The sequence below is a fragment of the Sphaerodactylus townsendi genome, linkage group LG14 (genome assembly GCF_021028975.2).
Source record: "Sphaerodactylus townsendi isolate TG3544 linkage group LG14, MPM_Stown_v2.3, whole genome shotgun sequence".
Taxonomy (NCBI): domain Eukaryota; kingdom Metazoa; phylum Chordata; class Lepidosauria; order Squamata; family Sphaerodactylidae; genus Sphaerodactylus; species Sphaerodactylus townsendi.
In genome coordinates this window covers 34,940,557-34,948,854 of record NC_059438.1, presented here as the reverse complement: position 1 = coordinate 34,948,854, position 8,298 = coordinate 34,940,557, and the positions used below count along the sequence as shown (strand labels likewise).

Genomic DNA, 8,298 nt, shown 5'->3' with positions numbered 1-8,298 from the left:
GGAGAGAAAGGGGGGATATAAATCCAAACTCTTCTTCTTCTTCTTCTTCCCCTCCCCACAACAGACACCTTATCAGGCAGGTGGGGCTGAGAGAGTTCTGGGAAAACTGTGACTACCCCAAAGTTACCCAGCAGGCATCATTTGTATGAGTGAGAAACCAAACCTGCTTCACCAAACTAGAGTCTAATGCAGTGGTGGGATCCAAAAGTTTTAGTAACAGGTTCCCATGGTAGTGGGATTCAAACTGTGGCGTAGCGCCAATGGGGCTGGGCGGGGCACTATGGGGCATGGCTGGGCATTCCAGGGGTGGGGCATTCCTGAGCAGGGCTGTGGCAAGGACACAGCCTCTGCGCTGGTTCTTGGGCGGGAAACGAATGCACGCTGGCACAGGTTGCCACGCACGCTGGTGCACCTCCTGCTAGACTGCTTCAAGTTCTGCGTGCTACTGCTGAGAGGAGGGGCGTAACTAAGGCAAAAATCACGTGGCAAAATCACCCATTAGTAACCCCCTCTCAGCACACAGAGATAATGAGTAACCTACTCTCGGGAACCTGTGAGAACCTGCAGGATCCCATCTCTGGTCTAATGCTCACCTTTAGGAATTTCCAAGCTTGACGTTGGCAACCCTTTGATATTTTGGAAGTAGAAACACAAGCGTGCCCAAATAGGCCCACTTTTTGGAGCTGTCCTGACCGAGTTTGCTCCCAGTTCTTCTTGAAATAGGGTCTTCCCTCCAGGGCAGATAAAAGCAACGTCGAAAGCAGCGTGAAGTGTCTGGGTGGCGGAGAGCTCTTCTGTTCTCGCCCGTGCCCTTCCCAAGTGGTAATGAGTACAACTCTGAGATCCTCTTACAAGGACCAGTGAGTTTGCATTTGTGAAAGGCCACGAAAGAATCTGCTAAGTGCTCGGGCGGCATTATGCAGCCTTCTGTTAGAGAACAAGTGAGGCCTGTCACGAGGGCCTAAATGTCAGCTCTCTCGGCTCCTGAGGTAACAGCAATTAAGGAGGCTGCCTTCAGTGACACAAAGAACTGAGCCCCCTGAAGATTAAATGCAGATCATAAGCCTGCAGATTGGTGGGTAGGATGGCAGGAGCCTCTCAGAACGTTGCTTTGCTGATGTGTGAGAAAGAGTCAAATAATCTCTCCTGTGAGAAGGTAGAACTGCAAAAAAAAAATGGCTCGACGAACCCTGGCTTTCAAGCAGACAGCGGAGATTTACCAAAAGTTGGAAAATGAGGGAGGATTTTCGGAGCAGCTGCGGCAAGTTCTCCCCACGTGGTGGGAACCTGGGTCTGCAATTTGTCCACGCTACGAAGGAGGAAATGGAACCAGCTCTTCATAGTTTGTTCCGGGAGTTCTGCCCCAGCTGGAATCCACATAGGAATCATGGCTCGTGGAGAAGAGGAGTTTGGATGGATCCCCCGCTCTTCTTGACCACGAGGAGCCTCAAAGCTGCTCACAAACCCCTTCCCTTCCTCTCCATGCAACAGATACCTCGCGAGGTCAGTGGGACCGAGAGAGTTCTGAGAGAACTGTGAATGGCCCAAGATCGCCCGGCAGGCTTCGTGTGGAGGAGGGGAGAAATAAACCTGGCTTACCAGATTAGAGTCCACCTGCTCTTCACCACTACACCATGCTGGAGAGCCAGAATTCCGCTTTCAGCGGGGCATGGATGGCTACCCCATCTGCCTACCCCTGCCTCCTTGGGGTTGACCTTTGGGGAGGCCCCTGATCTGGGTTTATCCTTGAGTCATAGCTACACCGACAGACAGAAGTCCTTTTTTACACGCAGGAGAATCTGCAGTTAGGGTTGCCAGCTTCCAGGTGGATCCTGGAATCACAACCCGGTATTCCCAGGCGGTCTCCCATCCAAATACTAACCAGGGCCGACCCTGCTTAGCTTCCGAGATCAGACGAGATCGGGCGTGTTCAGGGTGGTATGGCCGTAGATCAGTTCCTCTGGAGAAAATAGCTGCTTTGGAGGTTTGACTGTATCGCTTCACATCTCTGCTGAGCTCACTCCCTTTTCCAAACACCACTCTCCCCAGGATCCACCCCCCAAATTCTTACCAGCCTACAAACCCTACCAGCACATGATCAGAGACCTTTGGGTGAGGGAAAAGGTCAAATGCCTAGAGGCTCCACTGGATCCTCCCCAGAGGCGGGGCGAGGGGAAACTCCACCCAGGGTGCACATGTGCCCTGCATCGCTGCTGTGGCACACTCACCCCTGCCTTGTCCCGGAATGCCCCTGCCGTGCCCCCTCCACAGCCTGGCCATGCCTCTGTCATGACCCTACCCAGAGCGTTGAACCCCACCCTATCCCGTTGGTGCTACACCTCTGATCCTTCCACATTTTGTGGGGAGAGGCTTTACTGCCTTCCCCTCACTGGTCATGGAAAAATCCACCCAGAAGCTTTGGCGGATGATGATGAAGGAGAGTTTGGATACATAGCACACTTTTCTCGACTGTAAGGCGTCTCAAGGTGGCTTACAAACTCCGTTCCCTCCTTTTCCCCACAACAGACACCTTGTGAGGTAGATGGGGCTGAGAGAGTTGTGGGAGAACTGTGAGTCACCCAAGGTCACCCAGAGGGCTTCATTTGGAGGAGTTGGGTAACATATCCAGTTCACTGGATTATAGTCCGCCCCTTCGGGGGAGCAGCGAGTGGAAAATCAAACCCAGTTCTTCAGATTAGAGTCCACCTACTCTCAACTACTACACCCTGCTGGAGCAAAAGGAAACCACCCCCCACCGTTGGCTGAAATGCATCAGAATGGAAACTGGTAGCCCATTTATCTCTTTCCCTCCTGAAAAGGAACCCACATATTTACGCCTTCAGAGACGAACATTTACCTGTTTGCAAACCAAATCACAAGCATTGAAAAACAGGTGCAAAACGGCTTTTGAGATGTAGGGTGTTGGTGTTGGTGGTGGGGAGGAATGTCAGTGATCTCATGAGCACTAGGCAACCAGTTCCCTTCGCTGCTGGCTTTCCCCCCCTTTCAAGCTGAACTACCTGCGATACCTGCTGAGCCAGTCCTCCCTCCCCCTCACAGAGCTCCCCGCAGGGCAGAAAAAAACGTGAGCCTCGAAGCACAGAACGGTAGCGGTGCTGTGAAATTATCTCTGCCACTAATGTTTCATCTGCCTTCACCTGCAGTTAAATTATTGTTAGAGGCAGCTGAATGTTTGGCTCAAAGCCACTCTGACATGCAAACAGGTGCCGGGACATATTTCCAGCGTCTCCCACCCAAAGGATGGCCTCATAACTTTGACACAAAAGCCTTTATTCATAGGGTTGCGAGCAGAGGGGGGATCCAACAGGTTCTCACCAGTTCCCGAGAGTGGGTTACTAATTGGGTCTGCTTTTCCGTTAGAAATTCCATTAGGTCCAAAAATCATAAAGTCCTGTTGTTTCCTGTGTGGCTGGTTAGCGAAGGTAGAAAACAGGATAATTCTCCCTGTTGGGCTGTTTTAAAAACATGTTTTAGTAATATGGTCAAGTTCCTTGTTTAAGGAAAGTATCCTTCTTTTGATTTCTAGAAACAAAATTCAGTATTTGAAAGTATTAAGTATTTGACTGGCAGTCAATTAGAGGAGAAGTAGTTGTTTCTGTTGGCAGTAGACGATAGGACTTGCTACAATGAGTTTAAATTATGGACAGAAAGATACCAGCTGAAAATTAGGAACTTTTTTTTTACAGTAAGAGTTTTTTACAGTAACAGAGAAATTATTAATGCCCCGCCCCCGGAATGCCTGGCCACGCCCCCGTCGTGCCCCACCCATTGGCGCTACTCCACTGTTTGAATCCCACCACCATGGGAACCTGTTACTAAAATTTTTGGATCCCACCAGTGGTTGCGAGGTCCCCAAAGGTCTGTGACACGTGGAGATATTGAAGTGAAGCCTTAGCAGGATGGGGTTTGGGGTGGAGAGCGACCTCAGCATGAGGGAGGGTTTATTGGTGGGGCAGGACGGCAGGTTGAATGGGATGAGGGACGGCTTGCAAAGATGACAAGAGATGTTTCAAGAATGGTTGCGGCCATAATGATAAGGAAGGAGAAGGACTGTTCCCATAAGAGGCTTCTGTGCTTCTGAACATGTGCAAAGTGTTTTCCTCTCCCTTGGGAAAGGGCTGTGCTTATGTTCAAAGGTACTGTGTCATCAGTGGGGTACTCCTAACCCTCCTAGAGATACCGTCCGACTTCCCTGCCACAAATTCAGCTCTGTGGTGAAATAAAGTGAATAAACCGCAAGGAAATGAAATCACTAGCGAAGATGGGTTCTTCAAAAGTGCACTCCACCCTCCAGCCTAGCATCTTGCAGCAGATGTCAGGCAAAAGAGTTGTTGGTTGCCAGCTTCCAGGTGAAGCCTGGATATCTCCCAGAATTTTACTCGATCTCCAGACTACAGAGGAAGATTCAGAGGGTGAATTCCATGGGCTTATACCTTGCTCAGCATCCTCCTGTTCCCCAACTCCACCTGCTCTTGGCTCCACCCCAAAACCTTCAGAAATTTCCCAACCCGGAAATGACAACCATGATCAGCAGAGGGAACAGATCTTAAAGTTGTAGCTTTGTGGTTCGAGTCAGGGAAGGGGGAGGGAATCATTCCTCTTTTTAAAGGGGCCACTGATCTGATTTCCCTGCGGGCTTTCTAAAATGTGGATCTGACTGTGATTCTTGCACCCCCCGAATGTAATGATGCCCCTCTCAATGCTTGAAGGCTGTCTCCTTAAGTCCCAGCCAACACTGAGCAAAAGTATGCCCTAGATGCCGACATAATGGGGCAGGGATGTGCATGCTGCAGTAGAAAGAATTGGCCCTGAATCTTATCTGTATAAAAGGCATGGCTATGACTCACTTTCTAAAGAGCTGCACAGGCTCAAGATGCCGAGGGGCATCCAGGTCTCTTGCCCTGTGAGGATTAGCATCTTGCAAACACTTCTACATGTTGAATTTTAATATTTCACAAACAATGACAGAAATGACCAGCAACAGTTTCCTAGAGCCCATTATATATATATTGCACAACAGGCTTTATTGCTAATATTTCACATTTGAGTATTTTCCCAGAGATTCAACAGTGACTCATGCTGGGCACCTAACGCAGAGGAATGTGGCTCTGTTCGCGTGCCAGTAACATTTGCAACAAATAACTCCAGATTTCTGCACTGGATGTACAACCGGCTTCTTAGTTTCAGATTGCATTTCCCGTTGCCAATGCCTATGTACGAGCAAAATTAAACAGATTTGGGCTCATTGTTCTTTTTTTCAGAAATATAAAGTGGAAGTGGAACATACAATTTCATGGCGTCTGAGGGGCAGAAACCCTTTCCAGATGCTCCTAGACCCAACTAAACATAGAAAACAAGGTGATCCCGGGAAAACTGATGAGAAAGATGCAGCCTCACAAGAGGAGGTTCCAAATGCAGGGCTGAATTGATTTGAACTCAAATGAAAGAATTGTGTGGAAAGTCACAACTTGAATACAGAGAGTGATATGGCTGGACCATTTCCCTTGTCCTCTGCTTCGTGGAATTCTTCACAAAAATATTGACAGTAAAACTGAAATGTGTGCATCTAACAGCACAATCCTAAAGAGAGTTACCCTAGTCCAGTGGTGGTGAACCTATGGCGCTCCAGATGTTCATGGACTACAATACCCATCAGCCCCTGCCAGCAATTGGCCATGTCTAAGGCTAGTCATTCTAATGGAATAAGTGGCTTAGACTGGAATAATTCTGCACAGGATTGCACTGAGACAAAACAGGAGAAGTGATCTGTGGATCGGACCCCTGATAGTTTCTAGCTCAGCATCCTGTTTGCAGCGGTGACCAGTGGCAATGCTTCTGAGAAGCCCTCAAGTGGGGCATGAAGGCAAATTTCTCTCACTGTTGCTTGTTCCCAGCAGCTACTGTTCAGGAACCAGTGTGGTATAGTGGTTAACAGCAGTGGACTTTAGTCTGCAGAACCAGGGTTGATTCCTCACTCCTCCATATGAAGCCTAATGGGTGACCTTGGGGCTGTCACAGTCCTAGCAGCAGTGGCATAGGAGGTTAGGAGCAGGTGCATTCTAATCTGGAGGAAACAGGTTTGATTCCCCGCTCTGCCGCCTGAGCTGTGGAGGCTTATCTGGGGAATTCAGATTAGCCTGGGCACTCCCACACACGCCAGCTGGGTGACCTTGGGTTAGTCACAGCTTCTCGGAGCTCTCTCAGGCCCACCTACCTCACAGGGTTTTTGTTGTGAGGGGGGAAGGGCAAGGAGATTGTAAGCCCCTTTGAGTCTCCTATAGGAGAGAAAGGGGGAATATAAATCCAACCTCCTCCTCCTCCTCCTCCTCCTCCTCCTCCTCCTCCTCCTCCTCTTCTTCTTCTTCTTCTTCTTCTTCTTCTTCTTCTTCTTCTTCTTCTTCTTCTTCTTCTTCTTCTTCTTCTTCTTCTTCTTCTTCTTCTTCTTCTTCTTCTTCTTCTTCTTCTTCTTCTAGAACTCTCTTAGCCCCACCTACCTCATAAAGTGTCCATTGTGGAGAAAGGAAGGAAAAAATTGTAAGCTGCACTGAGACTTTTCTGAGAGAAAAGAAGGGTATAAAAACTATTTCTTCTTCATATTAGTATTAGTAATATGCATTTAGCTCTCTTGGCAAAGGCCTTTGGTGTACGTATGTAGTAGGTCTCACTGGACAGAGTATCCACCTTCTGATCTGAAGGGCTGCTATGATAAAAAAAAGTCCCATCGCTGTATGGGGGTCAATGAAAAATGCCTCCTGTCTCTAAAGCGGAGACTGAGCTCTGATCCTCATTTGTTACAAACAAATCCATCTGGATCAACTCCTCTTGATTCAACTGAGTGGGTGTGAAGCCAGACTTGTTCCTTTTGCGATCACAGCATGTACTGGGCGAGAGCCATGTTTGTCAAAAGCAGGATCCTTCCCCAGTGGGTATGTAGATTTTGAACTTGACAGACAGAATTAACTCTGATGTGTCTGGCACTCCCCTGAGGCCAGAAGACAAAGGAAACCATTTGTAGAGCATCATATTCCACAAAGCCAGGGACAAAAATGGAGTTCTGAGAGCCTAGCCACCACGGACAGCTCCTCTTCCAGAGGCTGCTGTCTCCTACACACCAAGTTGCCAAGGATATTGTTTTTTTTAATTAGTTGGTGAAGCAAGCCTTTATTGGCATAGACAACAGCACAACAATAATAAAAAACAGATTAAAAAGCATATACAATACAGGACATAAATGTTAGGTCGAAGGAAATCTACTGGCATTTAGTAATTTCCAGGAGAAAGTCTGCCACTATCGTACAGAGAAAAGGCTCAGGATTGTCCAACAAGTAGTGTAATCTAATTAAATCGGGGAGATGGGGTAAATGTAAAGGAGTAAGATTCACATACTTGGATCTGATTTCCTTGAATCTGAGACAGTGTAAAATTGGTGGGTCAGAGATTCAACTGAGCCATCGTTACATGGGCACAATCTTTTAGCCTTTTCTTGCTTATTAAATCTGCCATGTAACAAGGCAGAAGGCATAACATTAAACCTGGCGAGCATTATGGCTCTCCTTTGAACAGGGTTTATTAAGCAATACAGGTAGTGTGCCAAGTGGCCCTTTTAAATTAGTTAATTCGCCATGGTGGGCTCAGGGCAGCTTACCAAGAAAAATCCAGTTTAATATCCAAGTTACAGAATCAAAAATGCTTATGTCTTTTCTCATGTCTCTCGGCTCTTGATGGACTCACATCTGGAGAACTAGGTTTGATTCCCCACTCTTCCATATGAGGAGCAGACTCTTTTTTTTGCAATTTATTTATGTTTTATTCAAACAAATAAATAACATCATACCTTGTGCTACACCACATTTTACATCCCACATTTTACATTATACATAACAATAGTACTAATAAGAAAAAAAGGGAAAAAGAAAAGAAAGGGAAAAAGAAAAAAACATTACTTAATAAATGATAAACAAAAATATGTAAAAATGTGAAGGAAATACCATACAGAGAGAGAAAGAAAAAGAAAGGAAGGACAAAGGAAACCCTATACATCATAAGGAATACCTTCTTCCATATACATTTTAACAATTCATTAACATCTTATATAGACTTCCGTCTGTTCATACTCTATTTTTACATGAATAAGCCATCAAACAAAGTTTCTGTTTTGGATATGATATTTCTTATATCGATATTTCTTCCATTGTTCCCATTGATTTCTTGTATTATAAGAGCAGCAGACTCTTAACTGGTGAACTGGATTTGTTTCCTTGCTTCTTCACAAGAAAC

The 8,298-nt window shown here is 46.7% G+C and overlaps 1 pseudogene; it reads right to left on the bottom strand.

The window, feature by feature from the left end:
- Window positions 1–1,835: 1,835 nt before the first annotated feature.
- On the bottom strand, window positions 1,836–1,952 carry LOC125443912 (annotated as a pseudogene).
- Window positions 1,953–8,298: the final 6,346 nt, after the last annotated feature.